This window comes from Prionailurus bengalensis, chromosome A3 (assembly GCF_016509475.1).
Source record: "Prionailurus bengalensis isolate Pbe53 chromosome A3, Fcat_Pben_1.1_paternal_pri, whole genome shotgun sequence".
NCBI classification, from domain to species: domain Eukaryota; kingdom Metazoa; phylum Chordata; class Mammalia; order Carnivora; family Felidae; genus Prionailurus; species Prionailurus bengalensis.
The window spans coordinates 135,921,609-135,936,631 of record NC_057354.1 but is presented as its reverse complement, the minus strand read 5'-3'; the positions used below and the strand labels follow the sequence as shown (position 1 = coordinate 135,936,631).

At 53.7% G+C, this 15,023-nt stretch overlaps 1 protein-coding gene across 6 annotated transcripts in view; it reads left to right on the top strand.

The window, feature by feature from the left end:
• RNF144A (ring finger protein 144A) overlaps nucleotides 1-15,023 on the top strand; it is a 291,346-nt gene that overhangs the window by 58,824 nt on the left and 217,499 nt on the right. For 3 of the 6 annotated variants that reach the window (XM_043604614.1, XM_043604611.1, XM_043604609.1), the window contains one exon: nucleotides 12,721-12,854. The exons of 2 other annotated variants lie outside the window; for them this stretch is intronic. The gene's annotated coding sequence lies outside the window, so the exon portion shown is untranslated. Of the gene's footprint in view, nucleotides 1-12,720; nucleotides 12,855-13,809; nucleotides 13,859-15,023 lie in introns of all 6 variants that reach the window. One more of the 6 variants, XM_043604612.1, reaches the window with a different exon arrangement.

Genomic DNA, 15,023 nt, shown 5'->3' with positions numbered 1-15,023 from the left:
ATGGGGAGCAGGTGGGGCGTGCAGGGGTTGCCAGCACCGCCATGATCACTTGTCCCCGTCGTGAGATCACATGTCCCATTCCCTTTCGTGACTCTTCGTCTGTCCGTCTGGTAAGCTCATCTGTACTTGGGGTCTCTTCGGCCAGGCCCAGGAGAGGGGGGGATTAGAATGGCCTTGCATCAACGTGAATTCTAGAATAGTGGGTGGGGGGCTGAGCCTGGGGTGTGGATATGCAAGTCATGTTGGGAATAGTCTGACTGTGGGACGGAGCTGTAGTGGGCACACCCTTCCTGATCTCCTCGTGGTCCTGTGTGAGGACTTAGCGAGGGCCAGCCTTCCTTATGGAGACATTAGGAGACTCCGATTAAAATGAGAGATATGCTGCCTCCCCGAGTATTAGCTTTTACCGTCTTTGGCCTTGGCCCTGTGGGAAGACTGAGGGGTTGAGTGCTGGATGGATTCCTGCATTGTAGCCAGCCGAGTGGTCTTATCATTACCATCACCATCCAGATGCCTCATTTAACAACCGGAGGGGTCTCTGTGATGACAAATACTCTTCTCGGGTGCAAGAAGCTCAAAACGTCAGAGGTGTATTTCCTCAGAGGGGAGCCTCTTCTGTTTCCTAGCAGGTGGGACACGGGATGGGCGGTCACGTCACCCCTTTGTGTGCTGATGGGGCAGATGGGGGTCTGGTGGGGTGGTGCAAGCATTGGGAACCTGCTGCGGCCGGGGAGTCTGGTGCCGGAAGGGAACGTGGGCTTCGCAAGCCTCGGGTTAGAATCCTGGAATTACTACTCGTCACCCTGGACTTTGGGCCAATTGTTCATCTTCTTCAGCCTCACTTCTTCATGGGTTAAGGGAGGATAATTAAGCGGACTTCCTGCCTCGGTAGGGCGATTGATGAATTGCAGAGTAGAAGTGGGGACACTGACGCTAAAGCACAGGGCAGCTAATCCTAAGAGCATCACGAGACGCCATTCAGTGTGATTCGATGGGAAAATCGGTGTCTTGAACCTCCCCTATTTTATCAGTGCGGGGGGCAGTTTGTTTGCTTGGCTGCTCGGCGGCTGGCGAAAGGAATTCTCTCCCCCGCAGTGAAACAGGCATCGTCCCATCGATGTGAGTACTTCTTTCTACCCAGTTAGCGAGGCAGTATAGGAGAGAACAGGTTAATGTATGGCAGGATTTCTCTTTGAGTAGGATTTTCAACTGTCAAATGGTAATACCCTCGTCGTGGAGCTTACTCTCTTCAGGGGGAAGAAGGCAAACAGACCAAGATGTGCACATAGTGTGTGTCAGAGAATGGCTGGGGTGGGTGAGAGGGGAAGGTGACAGGGAGTGACGGGTGCCAGCGGTTAGGGGGTGCGGATGGTTAGGGGTACGGGCAGTTAGGGGGTACTTGGGGTTAGAAAGGCCGGCGTTTAGGGGTGCAGGCGGTTAGGGGTTCGAGCGGTGGGGGTGTGGGCGGTTAGGGGCGCAGGCAGTTGGGGGTGCTTGGGGTTACAGGTGTGGACGGTTGTGGGTGCAAGTGGTTAGGGGTGCAGGCGGTTGGAGGTGCAGCGGTTAGGGGCTACTTGGGGTTAGGGGGTACCCGTGTTTTTATGTGGGTGATCAGAGGACTGAAAGCTAGTGGGGGATGTAAATGGTCTGTAGACCACTGTGCTTTGGAAAACAAAGATTAGTGACGTTATTGTCCCAGTGATGGTCCTGCTGGAGTGACATGTGTTTCTTCAGGCTTGTCTCACTTGTAGAGTAAAAACAAAGTGGGGCCCTTTATAGGGCTCCTGGGCGGCTCAGTTGGTTGAGTTTCAGACTCTTGATTTTGGCTCAGGTCATGATCTCAGGGTTTATGGGTTTGAGCCCCACGTCGGGCTCTGGGCTGACAGTGTGGAGCCTGCTTAGGATTCCGTCTCTCTCTCTCTCTCTCTCTCTCTCTCTCTCTCTCTCTGCCTCCCCTGCCCTGCTGGCAGTCTCTCACTCTCTCTCAAAATAAATAAACTTAAAAAATGGGGCCCTTTCACGATTCTCAGACCGTTTTTACACCGAGAAGGTGGTTGAGGCCCCGTGTCCCAGAACGTCATGGGTGCTGGGCAACTCAGTGCACAGCGGGTTGCAGTTTACGAGCAGTTAGAAGTGAGCTCTGACGATACCCCGAGGTGGAGACCTATTTGGAGACGGCACAGGAAAGATCTGTCACGTGTGTGGCGTGCCCCAGGTCAGTGGGGGCCACTTGTGTTCAGCAGGCGTCACCTGCTACGGCTTCCAGATCGCGAGACGAGGAGACTGAACGTGGGTGGACTCCCGGGGGGGCTGCAGTGTTTGTCCGCGGGGCCGTCCGTGCGGGCTCCTGGCCCCCGAGAGCAGAAGCGCGTGGAAGGCTCCTGTTCGCATTCCCTCTGAGAAGTGTCCTCAGAGCTAAGGCTGTGTGGGCTGCACCCTCTGGCCTGGGTCCTCCTTCTAGAACACACCCTGGGAGCCTGTGGGTCTCAGTGGCGGGAGCGCCCAGGTGCGGAAATGGCAACATGTCCTTGAGAGGCTGCATGCCTCTGTCACGAGCACCCACCATGTCGCGTGTGGAGCAGGTGCGCGTGTTAAGTGGCATTTTTGAGACTCAGGCCCCTGCAGTCCTCCCGTGGTCTTGCCCGGGGACCTGCTCTCAGTGGGGGGTTTCCAGCAGGACTTGCCACAGTCTTGTTCAGGAATCCTTGCTTGGCCCCCTGCGCGGAAGCCGAGATGCCAGCCTCTACAAGCAGGGTCGGCAGACTTTTCTGGAAAGGGCCAGATAGTGAGTATGTGAGTTTTGCTGGCTTACATGTCTTTGCGTGCTTGCGACTCGGTCGCTTTATAATCTTGAAAAATGTAAAAAAAAAAAAAGTACTCCGAGTTTGCAGGCCATCTGAGGAAAAGGCCTGGACCTTGGCCGCACACGGAGCTGCTGCAGGAAGGCCCGCGCCTGCCTTCTGCGCGGCTAACAGAGCTCTGTGCCTGCCTCCCGGGACAGGAGCGGGTGGGCTCAGGGGTCTCGCCGATCTTCCCGCAGCCCGCGGCTCCGGAAGGCGCCACACCCGCCCTCCCCGGCTTCCCGTGGCAGCTCCTTGCCCGGTCCTGTCTGCTGGGTCAGAGACCTGGGGCTGCCCGCCGCCCCCTCTCACACCCACACCCGACTGTGAGCCTTCGAGCAGCTATTCTTGCAGAGTCTGTCCACAATGTGACCGCTTGTCATCAGTCCTGTTCGTCATTGTGCCCTCCCTGCAGGACAGGCCCCGACCTCTGACCTGGATTGTTGCAATCACTCCCCGGTAGGCTCCCCTTCACCCGCCGGCGTAAGGAGCACCCTGCACCCCTGCACAGGGTCTCTGCTCCCCCTCCCCCTCCCTGGTTAATGCCCCCCCCACCCCAGGACTCACGGTACTGGCTAGCATGCTGTGCGTTGTACCCGCTGACCTTACGGACGCATTCTCCGTTCGCCCGTGGACCGTAAGCTCCCGGAGGGCAGGCCGCCTGGTCTGTGCATCTGCTCAGCGGTATCATTCCCGGTGACTGGAACAGCGTTCGGGCCGGGCGCTGCCGGGTCCCCTCCGGTTGGTGACCTGGTGCCGGTCTCCGCCCTCGGTTGCAGCAGGTATGAGCCGAAGGACCCTTGCGGCTCACGTTTTCTCCACCCCAGCGACGTCGATCCGCATTTGGAAATGACGAGTGTGTGCGTAGCGTTAGAAAAACAAAGCCCAACCAAGTAAATGTGAAGAGCGATCCCTGAACCGGGCAGCACGGCATGCAGCCAGCGGGTAGATGTCCCAGCAGCCGCCCAGGGGCAGGTGTTCGTGGGAAGGACGGCGGGTCAAGGAGCGACCGGGGGAAGAAAAGGAAGGCTTGTTTCAGGCCAGGTCGGGTTCTTTTCAGGGTTTGGATCCCGCGGATGGCCTCGCCGGGGCTGATCGGGACGTTTCGGAAGGACTTTTAAAAGGCCACGTTCCTGGGAGAGGCTGAAACTGGAATCAGATCTCAGTTTGCTGAGCTGGGCGGGAATGACTCCATTTGTTAAGCGTATATACCTTTCCCCGTTGTGCAGGGCCTGCGTGATTCCTCCGGCATGTGCCTTGGTCCTGGGCTGCGTGTGTGCCTGCCAGGACCTGGGGCCACCGATGCCTCCTGGTGATCTGAGACCCATCAGTGGGCCCCAGAGTCTTCCTGCCAGCTCTCTGTCTCTGGAACCGCCCGCAGCTCCTGCCTCCCTCTCCCGCAGCCCCTCAGCCTCCCAGAGCGCTCCCACCTGCCTCCTGCTGTGTTTTCAGGGACCCTGTGTCCTCTTACCTTCCCCGTCCAGCTTCTGGACAGAAAGCAAAGACAAAATCCAAATATTCTTGAACTTTTGAAATATTTTTGAAATGTCTTGAAATATTCTTGAATATCCGTGCAGTGAGAAATGTGCTCCGGGGTGCCCGGGTGGCTCCGTCGGCTAAGCGTCTGACTTGGGCTCAGGTCATGATCTCAACGGTTTGTAGGTTCAAGCCCCACATTGGGTTCTGTGCTGACAGCTCAGAACCTGGAGCCTGCTTCAGATTCTGCGTCTCCCTCTATCTCTGCCTCTCCCCAATTCGCACTCTGTCTCTCTCTCTCTCTCTCAAAAATAAAAAAAAAATTTTTAAAAAGAAAAGAAAAGAAATGCGCTCCATGTAATTGGAAGCCACAGATTTTAATTTTCTTGTTGAAGTAGATCAAATAAGTTAAAACCACAGCCTAATATTGGTAAGAAGGTGATTCCCCTCGATTTCCCTAAAGTTTCTCTGAACAGATCCCTTGTCATTTTATACCTTGTACTTGATCTTTTTTCTTTCTGGATGGGATCTTCCAAGGCAGGTGCATTAGCCAGAGAAAGAGGGTTTGGGTTATCAGTGGGTGCTCTGTGTGTGGCGCCTCTGTTGCTCGTAATCCCGAGCCTAGAACAGTGCTTAGAACGTTGTGGGAACCTGTAGACGGTGGCTAAGTTACTGTGTGAATGGATTAGGGAGTGTAAATCAGGACCAGGAGGGACAGGACCTGGGGAGGTAGAGCTGCTTCGTAAAACAGGACCTGCCGTACATGCTCTAATGGACAGAACGGGGCCCCTGGGCGCGGGCACATCGTGTGCTCTGAATTGGGGGCTGTGGTAGCAGGGTTTTCTCAGGGAGGCATGTTTGTCCTCCACCGCTCTCACGTCAGGACCCATTTGTCACCTCCGGGAAGACATTCTGTTGCCGTGGCAGCAGCCGGAGCAGGAGGCCTGTCACAGGAGCAGAGGTGCACCTGCTCAGGTGGGTCCGAGGAGCAGGGGGGATCCTGGAGGCCGGCCCTCCCAGTCACGGTGGAGGCGAGGCCGTCGGTCCACGGAGGATGGAGATGCACCATGAGGGTTTGCATGGTCGGTGAGCAGCAGAGCAGAGACGATGTTTCTACCCCCACCACATGCTCCTCCCTCCATCACGTGCCCCGAACTCACAGGATCGACAAGACCCCACACCCGGGAATTCCCCAGGCTTGTCCTGGCAGCAGGGATCCCAGTTGGTGCCTGGCCTGCCAATCTCACGAGCTGGCCGGAGCCGTGCCCCCCAAACCGTCCTGCCGCCGGCCAAGACTGACCTCCCCGCCACCGCGGAAACCAGCCTCCCGCAGCCCGCCCGTGTCCTGTGGTTCGGGGCAGGGAGCCGGGACGGCCCACGGCTGCTCAGCCTTTGTCGTAGACGTCAGTATATCCAGGTGCTCATTTTCCCGTGCCCTTATCTGAAACAAAGTAGGAGATCGTGACTATGTCCCTGGCAGGTCGGCCAGAATACATTAAGGGTAGTTCATTATCAGGTAGCAGGAGGTGGTGTTGGGGCCGGTGTGTGGCTGGCCTCTTAGCAAATCCCTAAATGGCATAGAGTAAGGAAATCATCTCTAAGAGGACAAACAATCCAAAGACCCCCTTCGGCCTTGGAATGTAATGATTGTTTTATGTATGACTTCTAAAGTGTCACTTGTCGTAGCCAAAGTGTAATGTTTTTGCGGGCAAATTGAAGTAGAAACAATAGGTCCTTTGTGTCTCCTCTGCACTTCATTCCTGGACGCAGGTCAGAGAGGCAGGCTTGTCTGGGGCCGTCTGTGGGAAGTCAGCTGTGACGTGGAAGCCACCAAGGCATTTGCAGCTTGCGTTTTTTTGCATATTTGATTGCATAGAATAAGGAGTATTTTATCCGCCTTAGAAACGAGACCGTGAGTTCTCTGCCGTGAATGCCGATCGTTTCCCAAGCCACGCGGCCCACCAGGGAGGCAGCTTCAGGGAGCAGGTCCGCAGAGCCGCTCAGCCTGGGGAGGAAGAGTCTCAAGGTCATACCTCAAGGTCATATGTAGTCCTGGCCGCCACCGGGAATTCCTCTGGGGGCATTTTCAGCAGGATTTTTGTCACATCTGTGTGGGTTTCCTGGGGGCCTTGCTACAGGAAGTTTTCCGCCAGCGATCTCTGCATCAGTCGTGACGTTTTCTTCTGGCAGGGCAGGTGCACAGACTCTCGGTGACGTGATGGGGGCGGGGCGAGGCCTGCTCCATGGGAGGAAACGGCTCCCGTTACGTGGGCCTTCTTCAGAGTCCCGTCGACCTTGGGGTACTGTGCGTTTAGGAAGCTGCAAATGATGGGCCTCTTCTTCTCCCTCACCTGTGCAGGTGTGTGTCCTCGTGGGGAACGAAGCCCTCCGCGTGGCTATGGCTGTTTCTCCAGTGGATCTGTTAAGAACTGGTCCTCTGCGTGACGACAGCTCGGACAGGCCAGGGCCCTCTCTCTGGTCCGTCCCTTCTCCGTTGTTGATCGTATCTGCTCCCCTCAGGCCCCTGCAGACTCTGAAGGCAGGGAAGCCTGTTACGGGGGAAGTTTATTCCGCCCTTACAGAACCTGCATGGCGTGTGGTTGCATGTGAGTGAGCGTATGTGGTCCTGTCCGGTCCTACTCGACGTCCTTCTTGGAACGTCACTGGGTTCGTCAGCATGTTAGAAACCACACGGAGTTTAATCGTTAAAAATAAACAAGCCTGTCCGACTAGACTGAGGACAGTATTCCTCAGACTTTTAGTGTCACGCTTGATAAGTCTATTTGGGAAAACAATGGCTTGGAATGTTTTCTTTCCAGTAGAATCTGCATTCCTGTGTCTTATTTGGGTTTAAGTGGAAAGGCAAAGTTGTTTTGTTCATAAGCATTTTATTTTAGCACAGTTTAGATTTAGATGTACAGATTTAGATTAGATTTAGGTTAGCAGATTTGGATTTCGGTTTAGAAAAGCAACCCAGATACAGGAAGTACCAGGAGCTCGCCTGCGCCCACACCCAGCTTCCCTTATTATTGACATCTGGTAGGAGTGTGCTGCACTTGCCATGGCTCATGAACCGGTACTCACCTTGGTTTCGATGACCTTGACAGTTTAGGGGGGGAAGACCAGTCGGTATTTTGTAGACGCCTCTCGACTGGGGTTTGTCTGATGTTTTCCTCGTGGTGATTAGGCTGGGGTTGTGGGTTGTGGGGAGAAAACCACAGAGGCACAAGTGCTGTTTCTGTCCTGTCACGTCAAGGGTCCGTGCGATCGTCGTGACTCCCCGCGGCTGATGCTTGCCTTGATCACCTGGCCGAGGCGTGTGCCAGGTTTCTCCGCGTGCAGTTACTCTTTCCCCGCATCCTCCCTGTCCCTTTGCGTGATGTCGCCCCGTGCGGCCACACGTAGAGTCGGGAGCTGTGCCCCAACTCCTGGGGGCGGGGAGCAGCTATGGAATATGCCTTTTCTCCACCATTTATTTATCAGTTCCATCATTTACGTATATCATTGTGAGCTTATGGACACATTTCATTTACTTACTGATTCCATCATTTATGTATATCGGTGTGAGCTTATGGACACTTATTTTATATTTTTGATTATGGTCCCTATGACTTTGTCCCTCAGACTGTCCCAGCTTCAGCCATTGGGAGCCCACTGTGTTGCCGTGACACATCCCCAGCCGTGTGGCTGTTTATTTCGAGTACTTCCTTGCTTTGTGGCACTACCGAGTGTTCCAGGATCATCCGGAACGTTTCCTGTGCAAGCCCTTCAAGCCGCCCTTGAGCCCTCATTCCTTTGTTGCAGCGTGGCCTCAGAAAGCAGGCTCTGGGCACTTGGTGTGCTTTGTGGCGAGCCGGGGCACCCTCGCCTGTGTGCGCCAGCCGGCAGAGCAGGGGAACGGCCGTGCGTGTGTTGTCCCTCGAAGACGCGTGTGTCTGTAAGCCGTGCCGAGTGTGGTGGGCTGCACCTGTATTGAGCTAATCGTTGAGTTTGTGCTGATGTCTCCAGCTCTAAGCCAGGACCTCGTGGATCATTCCAGCCACCTCCCCTCGCTTGTCTGGGACCTTCCACTCTGACAGCGAGAAGCCTGACTCCCACCTTCCCCAGTCCGCTTGCTTGTTTGTTCTAGTACACGGATGCATAGTAGTTTCAGAATTGTTAACCCACACTCGAGCGGAGACAGCTTTGTCTGCTACGGTCCGGGGCTTATGGACAGTTCCGTCTGCCTGCGGTCTTACAGGTTCCACTCATTTCCAGACTTACTCAGGTCAGGGCTTTTCCCCACCCCTGCGGTGAGGTCATTTGATACCCTTGTAGTAGAGTTCGAGTTTCTCCTCCCAGCCTGCATTCCATGCCAGGATGCCCTTCTTCCTAGAGTATTGTTTTAAAAACGTGCATGCATCCAGGTTCACTCCCTGTGCTGTGAAGTTTTGTTTCATGGGTTTTGATAAATGCATAGCGGCACGCATCTGTCCTTACAGCATTCTACAAAAGTACTTTCCATGCCCTCACACACCCCCTGCGCCTCACCTGCTCAGCCCTCTTCTCCCTCCTCCCTCCCCATCTCCTGGTAACTGCTCATCTGTCTACTGATTCTACAGTCTGCCAATTCCAGAATGTTCTATGATTAGAACCATACAGTATGTAGCCTTAAAAAACAAACAAAGAAAAAAAACCCTTTTGTTTCTTAGAGGTTTAGGTTCATAGCAAAATTGAGGGCCAAGTACAGAGTTCCTGTGTCCGCCCCGTCCCCACACAGGCACAGCCTCCTTCACTATTGACATCATGCACCGGAGGGGCACCTGTTACATGGATGAACCTGCAGTGACACATCATAATCACCCTAAGTTCATGGTTTACTGTGTCAGCTCAGGCTGCCAGAACAAAACACCACAGACCGGGTGGCTTAAACAACAGGACTTTATTTCTCATGGTTCTGGAGGTGGGAAGTCTGAGATCAGGTGCCAGCATGCACAGGTTCTGGTGAGAGTCCCCTTTCCGGCTTAAGACGCCTGCCTTCTCACTGGGTCCTCATAGTGGATGAGAGACGGTGGGGGAGGGAGAGGGAGGTACCCACATTGTCCTCTCTTATAAGGCCACGGTCCTACTGGATCAAAGCCCGCTCTTTTTTTTTCTTAAGTTTATTTATTTTGAGAGAGAGAGAGAGAGAGAGAGCATGAGCAGGGTAAGGGAAGAGAGAGAGAGAGAGAGAGGGAGAGAGAGAGAGAGAGAGAGAGAGAGAGAGAGAGAGAGAGAGTCCCAAGGAGGCTCCACACTGTCAACACAGAGCCCCACACGGGGCTTGATCTCAGGAATCGTGAGATCACAACCTGAGCCGAAACCAAGAGTCGGACGCTGAACCGACTGAGCCACCCAGAAAGCCCCAGTCTTTATGACCTCATGTAACCTTCATTACCTCCTAAAGGCAAACGGTCACATTAAAGGTTAGGGCTACCCCTTAGGGATTTGGGGAGCAGGAACACAGTTCAGAGCACCCATCTTAGGGCTCCCTCTTGCTGTTTATACTTCCTGTGAGTTTTGACAAATGTAGAATGACGCATATTCACCACTGCAATACCGTTCTGAATAGCTTCACTGTCCTAAAAAATGTTCTATGGCTTTGCCTGTTCACTCTGTTTATCCCCTTCTCCACTCCCCCCGTGGGCAATCGCTGATCTCTTTTACAGTCTCCATAATTTTACGTTTTCCAGAACGTCACGTTGTTCGAGGCACACAGTATGTAGCCTTTTCGGATCTGCTTCTTAGGAACATGCGCTTACCGTTCCCCACATCTTTTCGTGGCTTCATAGCTCCCTTTTTTTCAGCCCCGAATAATAGTTTATTGTCTGGATGTGCCCACTTAAATAAACTGGCATATTTCATTCACCGAGGCCCCATTCTCCCGTGATCCAGAAGGAGACACAAAGGAGGTCTAGCAGGGCGGTCACATGCCTGTGCGTCAGCACCTTGCAGACTGCAAGTCGGTGGGTGTGTGTGCTTGACCAGGTCACGCTATCTCTGTGCCTTGGTTTCCTCGTTTGTAAAATTAGAATAACCCCAGACTGTTAAAGTCCCAAAGGCACCGTGTGGAGAAATGAAATGATGCATGGAAGTGATGACCGTGATGCCTGATGCACGTTAAGCAACCAAGATGTGTCTATACGTACATACGTGTCTACATGTACATACGTATGCGTATATAGAATATGAGCGTGTGCCTGTGACTAGCACTGTTAAGGAGAGAGAATGACACTTAGCCTTGGATAATATATTAGCAAGTTGGAGAGAGAAGCTAATACATATGGCAGACTTGGAAAGCCACACTTCCCCAGAGAATGTCCTAAAAGAATAAATGAAGATCAACATACCGAGTCTCGCCAGTGCCTGGCAGACACAGTGCTCGGCAGCGATGTTTGGAGGGACGATGTGTCTGTCGGGCTTAAGCCCACATGGGTTTTGGAGCCCGCGACCTGGGTGGGGGGTGCCGGAGGCAGAATGGCGTAGACCAGTGGCTCTCAACCCTCCCTGTAGAGGAGAATCCCCGGAAAGGCCCGTGGAGACGCACATTGCTCTGTCTGTCCCTCCTCCCCGCCCTCCCCCAGAGTTTCTGATTTTGAAGGTCTGGGTTACCAGCAAGTCCTCCGGCGGTGCCGATGCTGGTGTTGTGGGGAGCGCGTGTTCAGGGCCGATGACCACGTGCTGCAGAGACTCAGACAGGTCAGCAGCTGATGGGTTCAGAGGACCGGGGGGGGGGACTTCACAACGCCAGGGGCTGATGGTGGGCATGAAGGGCTGGGAGGGTCCAGACCCCTGGTGAAGAAGGGGGGATGCAGGGGGGAGGCAGGATGCGTGGGGGAGACAGTGCTTCGGCCAGCGGGGGCTTGTGCGTGGTCTTCGGGAGAGGGAAGGGTGGGCAGTGACCGGCTGGCAGTCAGTTACCCCTCCTTCCTTTGCTCTCCCGGAAGGGGTGAAGGCGGGGAGCGTAGGGACCCGCACAAGTGCGCAGCCCCCAGCCCAGCAGGGGGACGTCTCTGGACGGCAACCAGAGCACGTGTTCACATGCGACTGCCTTCCTTTTCGGCCCTTTCTGCTCTCGTGTCCACACCTCCTGCGCCACAGTGCCTGCTCTGAGCGACCCCCACAGCGCTTAACAAGTAACTTGCCTGATAAACATTCTGAATTACTTACATTGAGCAACGCTTGTCATTGACCAGATGTGCTTAAAATAGTTGGCTTCATAGGACTTGACCTTCACATTAGGAAAACAAAGATTGTTTTTCTTTTCTTTTATTGTGCATTGTGATTTTCTTAGCAAATTCCTATTTCAAGTTTGCAGCTGTTCAGTGTTTGTAAAATCACATTCAGCCCATCCTGTGTGTCGGGAAGGTCCATGACGGGCTTCAAAAATATCTTTTGTTATGTCCCGTTGTCCCCCGTTTGAATCCTGATTTGGGGCACCTCAGAGAGTATCCAGTCTGGAGGAGAAAGAATACCGACTGACGAGGGACCAGGAAATTGGCATCTGAGCCGCTTTAAGAGTAGCGCCCAGGGAGGGAAATGAGGGGCCGGGCTGCCGGGCGTGCAGGGCAGTGGGAAGCCACGGTGTCCAGAAGTCAAGTGGAAATCACGGTCTAGGAGGAAAGGAAGTGAGAGGTCAAGCCTGCAGTTTGTGCCAAGGATCACATCTTCGGAGAGGCCGTAAACAGGAAACAGAGCCAAGCCCAGAAGCCAGGAAGAGCGGGGAGAGTCTGGGAGCGACCAGGCCAGGAGGCGACCAGTGGTCCAGGGTGAAGGTGGTACACGGTGGGTGGGGCAGGCGAGCGTTCACGTGACCCCGGTCTGCCCGGGACTCGGGGTGGGGGCTGCGAGGACTCTGTGTTGAAGGGTTAGATGTCAGCCGTCGTGCGAGGACTCTGTGTTGAAGGGTTAGATGTCAGCCGTCGTGCGAGGACTCTGTGTCGAAGGGTTAGATGTCAGCCATCGTGTGGCGCGTTCTGGGGTGCCGTCCGATCGGGGGCCACACTGAACAGCGGACAGTAAAGCAAGGCCCTTTGGCTTTCGTGTGCTGCTTCTGAAGGTTACCGCTGTCCCTGGCACTTCCTGAAAGACTAAGTTGATCATACAGTTTCTATGCTCGCGCCTTGTCTGTCCCTTTAGTCCATATGGGTTAATGCCCAGGGCTTTAAACCTGACACAGGACAGTGACTCCCACTTCCCGGACAGGTAAAGTGTCCCAGGAGTCCTAAATCTATTTCTTCTCACCCTTCCCAGCAAGTGGATGCGGGAGGGTACGGTGTGTAGTTTTATGCAGTGAAAACAACGACAGTTTCCTAGTCTGTCCAAAGTCAGTGACCCACCCGGCAGAACCCTTCTCCCTTCCAACGTGGGACCTCTTTACCCTCAGACCGCTGCTACAGAGCCCTCCAGAATCCGAGACTGGGCCTTTGCAACAGAGCTCCCAGCCACCTACCCCCAGCTGTCCGGGAGGGACGCACCAGTCAGCAGCCGCCGCCCACAGCTGCGACGCCTCTGGTACAGGTTTGTGATCCCTTTTAGGGCTCGCGGACCTCCATAGTCAAAATGGAATCGTCGCTCTGTACAGTGAGCTTTAAGCAATGTTACTTGAAAAAAAAAAAATCATTGAGGAATAAAACAAGAGAAGACGTGGAGGGATAGAGAGAAAGAAAAAACATCTTGGTTCACGAGCCCAGGATTCAGAAAATGCTTGTGGACATTTAAAATAATAATGATGATGAGGTTTTTGGGGGGGGGGGGCGGGTTCGGAGCTGACGGCCGAGAAAGAATTCTTGAAGATGTGTTTGGTGCAAAAAAGGTGATTTTAGTAAAGCACAGGAACAGGACCCGTGGGCAGGAAGAGCGGCACTGGGGTGGTGAGGCGTGACGGGTTATACACTATGGAGTCGGGGGAGGTACAGTCAGGAAGACATTTCTTAAGGGATTTCCATATGCTAAAGTAGACTCCCGGGATAGCAGAGGCCTAGCTATGGTCAGGCTAAGGTGGTTTTCGCCTCTAGCAAAGCATTAGCATTAAGACACGGGGGAGTTTCTGGACTTTAGGTTATTGGTAAGATTGCCCCTTTTTTGTAGTTGTACTAAGATGTTTGTGAGCTGATGTGAACTCTTATCAGTTTAACTGTTTGTTTTCTGTCCTTTCCTTTGCTCTTGGGCACCCAGAAGTGCCTGAAGAATGTCACACATATCCCACGGGGTGCGGGGGGGTTATGTGTGCCCCGAGATAGCTCACTGACCCCAAGCCACCTAAGTGTTGGCCCGTTGGCTTGTAGGTCAAATTATGAGACTCCGGCCAATCCAAAAGTTCCTTGCGTTTGTGTCAGAGAGTTCTTTTCAAACAACAGAAAATACACTTACTTTAGACTAAGTTGCTCCCAGTGATTAGCTTTCCGGGGAGGGGTCCTGGGTGCCGTCCCTTTCCCGCCCTGACCGCTGATCTCTCCTCTTTGTCTCTGTGCAGATTCCTGCCGGCCTCCAGTAACTGCCCTCCTTTGCTTGGGCCCTTAAAGGTCAGGGTCTCCCCCTGCTTCTCCGTTATTTTTCATCACTTATGTTCCTTTGTTCTTTGTGTCTAATCCGTCTGAGTTCAAGATTCTGCAGTTACCTTCTCCCCCGCCCTGGACACCCAGTGTAGGATCCACAGCAACGATTGGTGAAACTTGAGAAGGGAATATGAGTAGATCGTAGAAAGCAATCGTGACAACTCCTCGCCCCTGGGAGTAGCTGGCAAAATGAGACCTTGCAGGGGAAGAGGAGTGGGGGTCTCTACTGAGCATTTCCTACATGTGCCAGGTCCTGCACATGACCTCTCTCGACCTCACAGCGACCCCGGGACCCCCTCACCCCCTCACCCACAGAACCACACCGTGGCTGACGACGGTCAGGCAACCACACCGTAATTGTTCTGGACGCTCAGTTTGCCCTCAGAGCACAGAGTTTCCTGTTGCTTCTGCTGTGGTCCTGCCACACTCGGTCCGCCTGATGAAACCTGTTCCCTCCTGCTTTGATAGCCACTCCCTGTTCCCCATGTGAAATGTAGCCTCCCTTCCACACTCAAGCTTCGTCTTCCTCATGAAGCTCTTCCAGTTTGCTGAGGAGTCTTCTACCCAGACTTACTCTCATCTTTACCAAGTGCCTTGAGCACCGATTTCGCACATAAAGCATATACTGCCTTATAGTATCGGTTAGCTTGCTCTTTGGCCAAGCGGGTTCCTGAACCGAATCTGAAGACGCCCCAAGGCGGGGAATTGTGTCTCCTGCATCTTTGAATCTTTCCAAGATGCTAGAATCATTTTGTGTATGTTCCGGTCATTGGTTGGTGTTCTGATTTATTTTTGTTGTTCCTTCGTGGGTTAGGTCTTTGTCATTCTATATCCATCCCTGTGCTGTAAGTATGAGGCAGGAAAAGACAGATCCTCCCTTCGCGGCCTCACAAACTAGCAGGAACGCAGGTGTCTCTTGCTGTCTATGTCATTTAGTCCCTCAGTTCAAAGGTGAAGTTGGGCAGAGAAGGATGCCAGGTTGTCTAAATCAGTTTGGATCCTGAAAGCTGGATAGTAGGAGCTCTCTCTCAGAGTTCAGATGGCTGGGGACTGCGCCTGAAATTTTAGCTGAATCGTACTCGGTTCTGAGTTTGGGGAGCACAGGCACGCTTACCTACTGCGGGTGCACACT